Raw genomic sequence first — 14381 nt, 5'->3', positions numbered from 1 at the left:
TTTAAAGGTGAGGCCAAACTCTAGGTGATTCTACTTATGATAATGAAGAAAAAGCGTCCAGTAAACAAAGGTCCGAAAACGCATATTTTTCTATCTGTCCGCCATATTTTGTTTATTAAGAAAAAAATTATTTTTTTAAAAACGGTTTGAGATAACGCAATAAAATTTTGTACTATATTTTAAACTAACATTTTTTAATAGGAAAAAAAATAACGGTACTCTTCGTTGACAAATTTCAAAATGTCGGTCGTTTCAATTTTTCAATCTTAATGTCATAGGAATTATTAGATTTATCAAATTTTGTTTTATTATAAAAATTATGAAGCACTATTTTGTGAAGAAAACGACATCTTACTCGTAAAAATCTGGCGACAAACAACAGAGTTATTGCAAAAGGTATGGCGGTCATCTTGTTTTTCTTTATATCTCGCTTGATAACTAAATCAAATTTTCTAATTAGAATTACTAAAATTAGCAATTTTAATTTGAAACCACGATAAGAAAAAAAACAAGATGGCCGCTAAATCGGTTTAGGCCTACTTTTTTCAATAACTCTGTTGTTTGTCGCCAGATTTTTACGAGAAGGCGGTCGTTTTGTTTTAAAAATAAATGATTCATAATTTTTATAATACAATACAATTTGATAGCTCTAATAATTCTTAAGATATTGAAGACTGAAAAATTGAAACGACCGCCATTTTGAAATTTGTCAACGAAAAGTACCGTTATTTTTTTCCTATTAAAAAATGTTAGTTAAAATGAACTACAAAATGTTATTGCGTTATCTGAAACAGTTCTTGAAAAATAATTTTCTTTCTTAAAAAACACAAAATGGTGGACAGAAAAATATGCGTTTTCGGACCTATGTTTACTGGACGCTTTTTCTTCAGTATCATAAGTAGAATTACCTAGAATTTGGACTCACCTTTAAAGGACACCCGGTAGTATGTGAGTTTATACGTATAGATTTGTAACTGGTAATCAGAGTTAATATGAGAATACAGTATAATTAAAAAGAATTCGTTAGTATGCAGAATATTAACTTTATTATTTACAGGAAGATATATAAATATTTTCAAGTATGTTTTAAATTTTTAATACGTTCAGGTATTAATTATTATCAACCCTTTTAACATCCCATTGCTGGAAAAACCAGTATACACAGTGATCATAAATTATTCAGCGCATTTTAGGTATTAATAAAAAAATTACATGCATGTTTTATTATTCAAAAGGGTATTCGAACAGTTTTGTTTAAAACGCATGTTTAATTCAAACAAGTTTCATATAAACACCTTTTGTGACGCGTAAAATGTAAACGATATTTAATTTCAAGCCACACATTACGAAGAATATCTGTAGTTATCCTATTAATTACACCTTCGATTCTTCTTTTTAGTCCACTGATGTTGACAGCCTTCGTTGCATACACCCTATCTTTTACAAACCCTCAAAGAAAGAATCGTGTGACGTAACTTTAGAGAATCGAGGGAGCCAGGAAATTGATCCATCACGGTCGATCCAATGTTGATAAAATTGTTTATAACTGTAAACCCCAATGTGATGTGCGAAGTTTTGTTGGAAGTAAACGTTGGGTTGCAATTGGTTGCACTGAATTCGCCTGTAGCATGTCTAGAACTAGCACTAATAACCGTTGGCTCTGCGAAGAAGAATGGTCCGATTACTTCGTAAGCAATCGACACAAACCAAACGTTAATTTTCCGGCATCACGATGTTTGCCAAACGGCATGGGGGTTTTCGCTACCCCAAATCCGATAATTATGACTGTTAATGTGACCCGAAATATAGAAGCTTTTTCAGAGAAGATTACTTTTTTTAATAACTCATTATTTTCGTTCACTTTATCAAACATATCCAAGGCAAAATTGTAACGGCGTGGTTTATCGTCATCTCCAATTCCATGAACCGACTGAATTTGATATATATGAAGTTATAGGTGCTTGTGTACAACCTTCGTGATTATCGATTGCAGAATTCCCAGTTGTAAACTGGCACGAGTAGATTTACTCGGATTCTCTGAAAAGTTTTTCTTACTCGATCCACAGCTTCCTCGGAGACGGGAGGTCTACCAGTAACTTTTTAGTGTACTTCATTTCCTGTTTTCTTAAAATGCTGTTACCAATTTGTAAACGTATTACGCAAATCACATAATAATTGTACTATGACGATATATTTTTACTTTCAGCATTTTTTCAGAACATCAGTGCTGCTCTTGCATTCAACTGAAACGTTTACTTAAATTGTATAAATCAGGTTTCAACTTACCAACAATTTAGAAAGTGTAAATACTAGTACTTTCGGAGCTGTTACTCCATCTTTAGGGATTTTTAGGGAATTTAAATTCAAATCAAATCAATAATCGTTTTTACAGTTAAACTGTTATGTTTATAATGATGTTTGCTAACTGCTAACGAAAAATGTGTAAAGATGTTTGCGACTATTAATATCTTAAAAACATGACTTTACTGTCTTATTGACGTACGAATTAATTTTATTCTTGACGACCGACTATTATAAACATAAATGTTTAATTTTAAAAACGATTATTGATTTGAATTTAAATTAACATCCCTGAAAATCCCCTGAAGATGGAGAAACAGCTCCAAAAGTACTAGGACATACACTTTTTTAATTTTTCGTAAGTGGAAATCTGATTTATACAATTGTATTAATACTAACGGTTCCAAATGCCAAATGCTTATCAATTAAATTTACTTAAATGTTTTAATTTTTTAAATATTTATCAAGGAAATACAAATTTTATGTTTTGTTTTGAAGAGAATTAAAATAAAAGTTAAAGGTTAAATAAATAAAAAATAAATAATTCGATACAACAAATAATTTAATTTATGTAATAAAGGTTATTTATTAAAAATATAAGCGGGTGTCATATGACATTTGGGCGAATATTCTCGTTATTACTTCACGCGCGTCCACCGGAGTGTTAATAATTAATGTAAATCACAAAAATAAAAACTGAAAAAATTTATTTTCTTTAAAATTAATAACGTAACCTTCTTTTAACTAAATATTTTTTCCCAATTTTTATTACAGAAGGCATTCTTCTGGGCGGTTCTCTTCCTTATCTCGTTTATATTTTTGATTATATTTTTGATGATGATGATTTTTCTTTAATAATAAGATTATTTAAATTTTTTAATTGAAAAATAATAATCAAAACGGTGACTTGAATCGAGTCATAAATCGCTGCTAAAACTTACAGAGCTATCTTTAAAAATAACAAGAATCCCGAACCAAATTTTCTATGAAAAGTAAGGAGTAAAATGGTTTCCTTTTGCTCTCTGAGCCAAATATACGATTCTATATTATAAGCGTACTACAAAATTCAATTTTATGTAGCCCTTCAAATTACATATTCATTCTGTTTACCACTGGGACTGATTATACAACAAACATCTGGGGTCAAACAAAACAGTTTCTAGTACCTCAGTGCTTTACATGCGTTTCTGCCAAAAGAAAGTTTTGGATAGATACTGTACAAACAAATTTATGAAACCATATTAAATACTATAACCATTATAAATACTGCTTCAACTGTCCAAGGAAAACGTATTTTATTTTAGTTTTAGGTACTGTAATATTTAGAGTTCTCATACTGATGAATATTAATTTAAAAAAAAACTAAAGGTATATAAAATATTTTATAACAATTTTTATAATTTAACTTTATAAATATAACGTTATAATATAACTTGTACTTATATTACTTAATATTTTGATATAATAAAGTTTTAATTAAAATAAATAATTTCCCCAAAATAAAGTTAAAAAACTTATCCATTTTTTTTTTGTCGTCAGTCATTTGACTGGTTTGATGCAGCTCTCCAAGATTCCCTATCTAGTGCTAGCTAGTCGTTTCATTTCAGTATACCCTCTACATTCTACATCCCTAACAATTTGTTTTACATATTCCAAACGTGGCCTGCCTTCTACCTGTCCTTCCAATATTAAAGCGACTATTCCAGGATGCCTTAGTATGTGGCCTATAAGTCTGTCTCTTCTTTTAACTATATTTTTCCAAATGCTTCTTTCTTCACCTATTTGCCGCAATACCTCTTCATTTGTCACTTTATCCACCCATCTGATTTTTAACATTCTCCTATAGCACCGCATTTCAAAATTTTCCTGACATTTAAATTAATTTTTGATGTAAACAAATTATATTTCTTACTAAAGACTCGTTTAGCTTGTGCTATTCGGCATTTTATATCGCTCCTGCTTCGTCCATCTTTAGTAATTCTACTTCCCAAATAACAAAATTCTTCTACCTCCATAATCTTTTCTCCTCCTATTTTCACATTCAGTGGTCAATCTTTGTTATTTCTACTACATTTCATTACTTTTGTTTTCTTCTTGTTTATTTTCATGCGATAGTTCTTGATTAGGACTTCATCTATGCCGTTCATTGTTTCTTCTAAATCCTTTTTACTCTCGACTAGAATTACTATATCATCAGCAAATCGTAGCATCTTTATCTTTTCACCTTGTACTGTTACTCCGAATCTAAATTGTTCTTTAACATCATTAACTGCTAGTTCCATGTAAAGATTAAAAAGTAACGGAGATAGGGAACACCCTTGTCGGACTCCCTTTCTTATTACGGCTTCTTTCTTAAGTTCTTCAATTGTTACTGTTGCTGTTTGTTTCCTGTACATGTTAGCAATTGTTCTTATAAAATAAAAAAAAATAAAAGAAAATACAACAAAAAGAAGAAAATAGAAGGCAAAGAAAAAAAACTTCTTTTTTATTTTTAGTATCTTTTTTTTGTAAATAAAAAAACAATAACTAAATTCTGGATAAATCCATAAACAACCATCCTATGGAGGCATTATACATCCTTTAGTGTGTATCCATCCACTAAAGGGTGGATAATCCCACTAAAATTATCATTACTTTATTAACTTGATTTCAGCCTGATTATATTTACTGTGAAAGTAAATATAAATATAAACACCGACGCCCCTTTGTGAGTGTGGTAAAAATCGAACTGTCAGACACATCATAGAAGTTTGCCCTAGGACAGCTTATGAAGGGAGTACTGAAGATTTCCTAATGGCGACTCCAGAATCAGAGCAAATATTAGTTTGTTAAATTTTTGTTTGTAATTTTGACTGTAATTGATGTTATGTTTTGGTGCCATACGTTAAATAAAATAAAAATAAATAATGTGAAAGTTGATTACACTGAAATTAGAAAGGGGTTATTTAATGTTAGTTTTTTTTTTTACTGAAAGAGATGAGTTTTTAATCTCTTTTCATGTCTGAGGATAACCATAACTAAATTGTCATTTTATAGAATTTACATATGTTTTGAGCGTAAATTAAGCCTGAGATAGCCCACGTAATTGCATATGGAGTTAATTTTTTTTTTATTTTAGGAGGCCGAGCTACAAAACATTTATTGAAACTAAATGATTGTGTGTATGTTAACGTGTACGCGCGTGTGTACACACACACACACACACACACACACACTCACACAAATGTGATGAATTTTAGAGCCTTCATTATTTTTTTAAGTTAAATTTTAAATATTTAGTCAATCAGTTAATACCATTGTATTACAAAAACGGATTTTAAATAAATTAAAATATTATATTTATTATAAATAATACTTTGGTTTAAACAACAAGGCGTTTTTCAGTAAATTTCTTTGCAAAACATTTCAGGAAATAAGCATTTGATTTTTTTTTTAACAGCCCGTTATTGTACTTGATCATGTTTATGATCACTTAAATCCCAGTTTGATTAAATATATGACGGGTAAATGAAAAACTAGTTTTAAAGAAGCGTATACCGAAAATAAATTATTTTCACACGTTAAATCTGTTAATTTTTTTCCTGTTAAGGAGGGTAACTGCTAATTAATTTTGATGCGTTCCTAAATATTTTAGATAATTTCTTCTTGTATCATAGATATCTGAAAATGACAGTGTAACTTTTTATCGGTGAAGTAACTAAGAGATGCGGTGAAGGGTTTAACTTCTATCGTGAAAGTTAAAATGTTCACGGCTAGCTGAAAAATACAGCCGTTTCTCAATATTGCATCTTGTACATCGAAACTGATTTTATATTATTTTGTATTTAAAAATTATTATCTCCATTAAATTTAAACTTCTGTTTCTGATACCACACTTTGATTTTTAGTTGATCTACAAAACTTTAAACGACTAGAATCCTGTTAAAAAACCTTTATTTAAAAACTTTTTTATCTTAAAAAGCTATCTGTTTTTAATACTTTCGGTCACTTGTAAAAGTCAGCGTCATTACTGAATCATGTTCTGGCAATACAATTACAAAGTTAATTTCAGAGAAAGTTTAGTAGTTTTTTTTTTAAAACAGTTAAATTTACAATAAAAATCTGATGTAGACACCACATGGTTTCCTTGTACGCCTATTAAATTACATATACACATTTTTAAAGGACATAAAATTTTATTTCATTAATAACTTCTAATATTTTTTTATTGTATTATTTATTATATTGAATTATTATTAATTGTAAAAATTTGTTTACAATTAGAGGCTAATAGTTATTAATAAATCAATATATTTACATTAAAAGAATAAGCTAAAAAAATGGAGATGAAGTCTCATTCGAACCGATGTGCCTTCCCCTTAGATCCAAGTATTTCATTAATTAAAATTTTATTTGGCTACAACTCTGGAACCAATGAAAATAAGTATCTCTAATGGTATATCGTTGAAAATCTCTCAATGAAGGGTTAATACTGCAGTTAAGAAAAAGTCCAAAATCCAGATTTTTTTTTGGATTTTAAGGTTTTTGGATACTTTTGGTTTAGTCGATTGCAATCAAAAGGGAAGGTCTGCAACTAGATGTTACAACAGTCTTAAATCCAAAATTTCAACTTCCTACGACCAATACGTTTTGAGTTATGCGAGATACATACGTACGTACGTGTAAACCTTTTTTTACAATAAGAGGTTAAAATATACATCCTTCCCGTTGTAAGAACCAAATATTTCATTAATTAAAATTTTATTTGGCTATAACTCTGGAACCAATAAAAATAAGTACCACTTATATCGTTGAAAAGATCTCAATGAGGGCTTATTACTGGTCAAAAATGGTCAAAATCCAAAAATTTGGATTTTTACCATTTTTGGACAATTATAGTCAAGGCGATTCAATAAAAAGAGGAGGTGCGCAAGTAGATGTTACAACAGTCCTAAATACAAAATTTCAACATTCTACAGCTAATCGTTTTTGAGTTATGCGAGATACATACGAATAGACTCCCGCCGAAAATATTCAAAATGAATTCAGGGATGGGTAAAATGGATATTTCCATTGAAGTCTGAAAACCGAAATTTTTCGTGATTGCAATACTTCCTGTACATCGTACAAAGAAGTAAAAATATTAGCAAATTTAATTCGTAAATAATTATTATGAAGTGGATAATAATAAAGCGAAAGGATGATAAGATTTTATTATATGTTAAATTAGAATTTATATTTTATAGGAGGTTTTCGTGCCAAATTTTGACAAAGTCTGATTAAAAACCAACAAGTACCTAGACAATAAACATATTTAAAATCCATTTCTTGCTATCTTACGAACTTGTTCTACAACGCCTTCATAAATTAACACTATAATAATAACGATTCTTTCTTTTCCCTTTTTAGCCTTCGGGAATTACCGTTCAGGTATTACTTCAGAGGATGGATGAGGATGATATGTATGAGTGTAAATGAAGTGTAGTCTTGTACATTCTCAGTTCGACTATTCCTGAGATGTGTGGTTAATTGAAACCCAACCACCAAAGAACACCGGTATCCACGATCTAGTATTCAAATCCATGTAAAAATATCTGGCTTTACTAGGACTTGAACGCTGTAACTCTCGACTTCCAAATCAGCTGATTTGGGAAGACGCGTTAACCACTAGACCAACCCGGTGGGTTCCCACACGAGGTTGTCCCCCGCAAACACCACGCCAGGTCAAGCACCGCCGACTCATGACACGTTGATCCCTCTTAACTTTCTAATATCCCCTTTTTATAATTTTTTTTTCCAGAATAATAAATACCAAGTAAAACTAAGCTTATATGTACTATAAAATGCAATTTGTAATCTACAATTATAACTTACCTTAGCTATATGTATTTATTAATAATTACCTTTAAGTACACTTGGTCTTATCTTTTAACGAAATGTATGTAATTTTTTTAATTAATTTTAATTTTTTTTTGTCTTATTTATTTCACCTTAATTGTTTTTAAAATTTTAAGTATTATCTAAGAATATTTAACTGTACTTTACATTTTTTTTTGTATTTGTGGCTAAGTTGTATTCAATTTATGTTATTACGGGAATCTACTGTTAAGACTTATTACAGCGAAGTATTTTACAATCTATAAAAAAAATAATAAATGTAATGAATTATTATTATTTATTTTGTTCCCTTATTTGTGGTATAAAATAATTTTTTTTGTATGGAAAGAGATCGAATGTGGAACAGATTAACATTTAAAAATAAAATTTTGTCTTCTATTTTTACTGACACAGTTAAATAATTGTTTTTTTTTTTTACGTTTTGTTTTTGTAACTCATTATAAAATTCCTATTCAACAAGTGTAATTATTGTTGAATATTTTAATTTTAAAAGTAAAATAATAGTTTTTTAATGAAACTTCAGGTATTGAAAATCATTAAAACCAGTGTCACACATTTTTGACCATAAATATTTGTTAGAATATCAGTTTTGATTTTTTTTTGAGGGTTTTGAAATTTATTGTTTTTCTTTTTTAAATTGTAACTCACTAATAATCTATTTTATATAATAATGAAAACGTGGAAAAGTATTGCATGACTTGTACAGGTTTTTCATTGCAAAATAAATAATAATAATAAAAACATATTTAAATTTTAAGAGATGATGGTTGATTTTTTGAAAAACCTTTTTTTTATTTATAAATGCATTATAGGTAACAAATTTGCTCTAATAAAGTTTTCTCTAAAATGTCTCTGAAGAAATGCGAAAACTGGTCTTTTCGCGATATATCCCCATCCCCTTAACAAATTTTGAAAAATTAATATCATCAATGGCCCATATATAGTAATATTAGAGACACATTTGAAGAAAATAGTTTTGATTAATTCTGAGTTATATACTCAGTAGCAATATGATACACATATGTACGCACATACATACATATGTATATATTTTTTTTATCTAGATGAACTAGTTGAACCCTAAAACGTAAAGATTTGCAAAAACCTCGACACCCCATTTTCAACACGATCACCATACTTTTTCCCTTTAATATTCTATTCTAGCAATATTTGCCGGCAAAGTAAAAATGTTAAATATTTTGGGGATATGAAGTAATTACCACGCTTGAACAATTGAATAGCAGCATATCATTAACAAGCTATGAAAGGAAGCTAAGGAAATAGCTTTTACAGCTATTTCCTTATTTTTAGTAGAGGTTAAGCGGAACTGATGTAAAAGATTTTTTACAATCTGATCCTCTTACTGACGCCTATCACAAAAGTGACTTATAAAAAGTGGAAACATTGGGTACAGAAAATTATAACCTACAAAAAATGCAACACTTTCGAAGCTGAAACCTTCCAGCTCGGAGAAGGGTTACTAATATTCCAACACAGATATCGACTCATAAAATATACTTTAAGCCAATAGTAATTACATTCAACAACATTCAATATTAATAACCGTCGTAAAGTTTTAAGCGAATATTTGTCGTGTAAACAAAAATTAAAATTATTATTATCAAGGAAAAATATGAATATTTGTTTAACCTATGTGTCAATATTGTTTTCAGGAAAATATTCAATTTGTTATACAATATAGGTAAATTTTAATTGAATTATTTTAAAACAATCTCACGCACAAGCTTCAAGCTTATGATGATATCAAACCAAAAAAAAAAGAATGAAAATAAAAGCTGTGATATTAAATTGATTCTTCATCGCAATCTGAATTGTAACCTATATTAAATTATCTTTATTTCAGGAGGAAAAAAACAGTGGAAATATAAAAAAAAAGACCAAATTATCATAAGGAATAAAGTACTTTTATTAAAATATACAGTTTGAGGCTAAATTTACTGAATTGTTTATTCTGAATAATAATCTTTAAGTTATGAAATTTTATTTTGAAAGTTAAGAATGTGAGTGCTGTTTGTTATTTTATGTTGGAATCTTTCATATTATTATTTTTTTTAAGAAGAAAAGTTATTAAAGGATGGAATTGAATTGTAACAGAAGTCTTAACAATAACACAAATATATTCTTAAACGTAAATGCTTTTCGAGGAAAGGTTTTATTTCATTAAAAATGTTTGCAGTAACATATTAAATTTCTGAACCGATTTTACAATATAAATGTTCGTATGTTAAAAGCTTTTTGTGTTTTGGAAAATATTTAATGTATATAAGATATGTTATAAAAAATTATTTTAGATTAAAATTATTTAGATTTTATTTATTATTTTATTAAATTATTTAATCTTAATTAAAATTAAGATTATTAAAATTATTTTAGATTAAAATTATTTAACATTTTAGAAAAATTATAAAATTAGTAATTTGTTTTAACATAAGATTACTGCAAATATCTATTTGGAATAGACGAAAATATTTGTGTTACGGCTTTATTAGTTGATATTCGGCTAGCTAAATAAGACTTACGCGCTGCCTACTGCGCTACCGAGGCGGTTAAACCCGCCGGGTTGGTCTAATGGTGAACGCGTCTTCCCAAATCAGCTGATTTGGAAGTCGAGAGTTCCAGCGTTCAAGTCCTAGTAAAGCCAGCTATTTTTACACGGACTTGAATACTAGATCGTGGATACCGGTGTTCTTTGGTAGTCGGGTTTCAATTAACCACACATCTCAGATATGGTCGAACTGAGAATGTACAAGACTACACTTCATTCACACTCATACATATCATCCTCATTCATCCTCTGAAGTATTATCTAAACGGTAATTACCGGAGGCTAAACAGGAAAAAGAAAGGCTAGCTAAATAAGACATTTTATCATTTCCTTCCCTAATTGAATTAAAAATAATAACAATAATAATGATGATGATAATAATAAAAATAAAACAGACACAAAAATGCCAAACTGTATCATTTTCGCAATCCGCATCAACAGTTTCAACAATATATATTCAGCTATTTATCAATCGATTTGGACGAATCAGATCTCAATTTTTTCACAATAAAAGACGTAAAATTTTATGTAGTAGAACATAAATCATTGGACAAATCTTGCAACGTATTTAATTGTATCAAATGGATTGTACCAATTGCCGGTTCTCTAAATAAAAGTAGACTATTTAAAGGAAATATTTCAATAGAATGATTAAACAGCCTGCATCTTTTACGTTTTGTTACTAATAAATTAGAACAATGAGGTAGATACTGTATCATTTAAATCTTGATCTGAACGAATAGAATACAAGTCGTTATTGAATATGCTCTGCTGTTTAAAATGAATAAGTTACTGAACAATACGTGTAAAACAATTCATTATTTGATGAAAAAGAAGATTATTTGGTTACAGGATCGTTAGACAAGTGATAAAATTAAAAATTTTAAAAAGCTCGCGAAGCCGTTTTGAAAAATCATATTTATTACTGTTACCCCGGTGCCTTATAACCATAAAACTAAGCTAAAAAACTCTAAGAAACTGGCATTCTTCCTCTTAGGTGATACCTATGCAATACAAAAAACCGCATCGGAATCGGTCCAACAGTTTTTGAGAAAAATGGTAACATAAACACATATACAACCTCTTACCCCAAACGCACGTACCGTTCCGTTCCGTTGTGGGTAAAAAATAAAATGTTAAACCAATATCATGTCTCTACGTTCAATAAAACTAACATTTATTGAAATATTAATGGTTAAATGACTTTAATAGTGACCATTTAGAAATTTGTAACTTATTTATTTTGTATTAGATGCTGATGTATACATATACACCAAATTTCATTAAACTATCTCAATCCGTTCTTAAGATATAAATTTTTATTGAAAAAAAATACAAAATAACGGATAGAGGGAAATTCAAGCGAAGTAGGAGATTTGTCTTCATAAACCATTTTTTTTATTTTGATATCCTGAACTAGTCCCTTAAGACTGGCCATCATCTCCCCGGGTACTCTGTAATGTAATTACATAGTAATGTATTGGAAACACATATAGGAAATGTGTTTCCGTCCTTTACGATTGGATAAAAAAAATATTTTATATAGATCAGAACTTTGACGATATTACAAAACTCGAAAAAAATGAATAATTTTATTAAGTTTCAAATAATATAAGTTTTATACTTATTTAATTTCTTTTAATGTCATCTTTTAGATTTTTTAATATCGACAAAGTAATAATTCTGATTAATATTTAACATCTTTTTACCCAATCGTGAAATAAAGGAAATGATTTTTAAATTTTATATATATAGAGTGTTTCTAAAATGGTGGGCTGGCTATACTTTTACGTATTCTACTTGAAAAACTAAACAAAAAATATTCTTAGGAAAAACGGCAATCTTTCCTTCGTTCTCTTCCTGTCCGAAATTTTGTTATTTTTATATAAAAATTTATATCTCAAGTTCGGATAGACAAATCACATTGGTTAGCTGGCAACTCTCCCGCCACCACCCCATTCGGTCACCCTAGAGCATAGACCAAATGTTCCGTGCCAAAAAATGGCTACTGTGCCTCAAAACAGATTTGCGACCTCGTTATTCCTAATGCTCCTAGTGAGCTCCTATCTTGCGTGAGCTGTTAAGCTTACGTGTCCCTACCGCTCACTTGTCAAATTAAAACTAGATCGGGGAGGCGCACCCCTTGTTACAAATTAAAACTAAAAATGTTACAAGTTAAAAAGACTGCAATTTAAGCCGCCACGCCTCGGTCGCTGTCAGCCAGCTAGTGCCTGTCCACCATTTAAAGCGCTTGGAGCTTTTACTGGCTGGTGGCCAGCCATTATTTCGGATAAGGACTTCCCACAGCTCCGCTGAAGGAATCAATAAATCCCATTTAAATTTAAAATCTAACGATGACGGTTGAACATCGCAACCTCATCGAGGAACCCCCACACGGTCCGACAATGCGGCTCTCGCCAAATCGACTCGCCGTTTATGAGCGGCCAGTTTTCCCCCTGACCTCTAAGTTCCAGGGTGGCCCGGTCTCTGGCCCCCCCAAGAGGTGGCCCGGTCTCTGGCCCCCCCAAGAGCAGGGCAGTCTAACATAAGATGTTCGTTCGACTGGACCTCCCCGCAGACACACAACTCATCAGCCGCTAGGCGAAACCTAAACAGATATTGCATCAAATTCACATGGTTGGTGAGCACTTCGGCACCCGACGCCCTTAAAAATGAATTCGAGGCATACCATTCCCCCAGATCCTGTATAAATCTATACAGAGATCTTCCCTTAGTCGTGGTGTGCCATTCATGCTGCCATGCATCCATCGCGAGGCTCCATAGCCTCTTCCGCAGGCGGGAAATGGGCAACTGAACGAAATTTGGACCCGGTGCATTGTGATAGTCGTTCCGCTCCGGTTCTAGCCCGGCTCGAAACCGCATCCCAAATACCTCGGTTTCCCGACCTCTTCTCAACTTCCACATGGCTGCTCGAACTTTCACCACTAAATCGATTGGGAGAGCCTTTCCCAATACCTCGTAGGAGATTGTTTTAAAAACACCAGTGCATACTATTAAGGCTCTGCGCTGGGCACTCCTTAAATTTTAAAGCAGTGCTCTATTTCTATTCAACCTATGCGCCCAGACTGGCGCCGCGTATGCGATCATACTCTCGAAGACACCTCGGTACACCAAGTACATTTGGCGACCCGACAGCCCGTAGTCTTTCCGAGCAATCCTTCTAAGTTTGTCCATCACAGAGACAGCGTCCGCCGCAACTTGCTTAATGTGGTTGCTAAAAAGCAACTTATAATCAAACAAAACACCTAGGTACTTATGAACCCTTACTCGGCTGATTACACAGCCTTTATATTTAATGTGGGGGTTTCGACTGGTTGATAATTTGTCTGCACCCTTCAGAAGCATAAACTTCGTCTTGGGCACAGAAATCTTTAAATTTTGCATGACCATACAGCCCTCGGCGGTTGACAAAGCCGCCTGCGCTCTACTTTCTAGCTGCGGTCGTGAATTACCACGAACTAAAAGGAGACAGTCATCGGCGAAAGCCTGGGCCGTGACCCCTTCTGGGAATGTCAACCCCAGATAGACAAATCACATTAATATTTGGTAATCGCATCTTCGTAATAAAGATTTAAAATTAGCAAAAAATCAGGTATTAAATACCTTCGCAAATTAC

General features: G+C 31.2%; 2 protein-coding genes across 2 annotated transcripts in view; one reads left to right on the top strand and one right to left on the bottom strand.

Moving 5' to 3' along the window:
• The window catches only part of LOC142325570 (uncharacterized), a 270581-nt gene that overhangs the window by 77583 nt on the left and 178617 nt on the right, over positions 1-14381 (top strand). The window lies entirely within an intron of this gene.
• LOC142325569 (neuropeptide receptor npr-1-like) overlaps positions 1-14381 on the bottom strand; it is a 253066-nt gene that overhangs the window by 154134 nt on the left and 84551 nt on the right. The gene's annotated exons all lie outside the window — the stretch shown is intronic.

The sequence above is a fragment of the Lycorma delicatula genome, chromosome 5 (assembly GCF_047948215.1).
Source record: "Lycorma delicatula isolate Av1 chromosome 5, ASM4794821v1, whole genome shotgun sequence".
NCBI classification, from domain to species: domain Eukaryota; kingdom Metazoa; phylum Arthropoda; class Insecta; order Hemiptera; family Fulgoridae; genus Lycorma; species Lycorma delicatula.
This window is presented reverse-complemented; position numbering and strand designations above follow the sequence as displayed.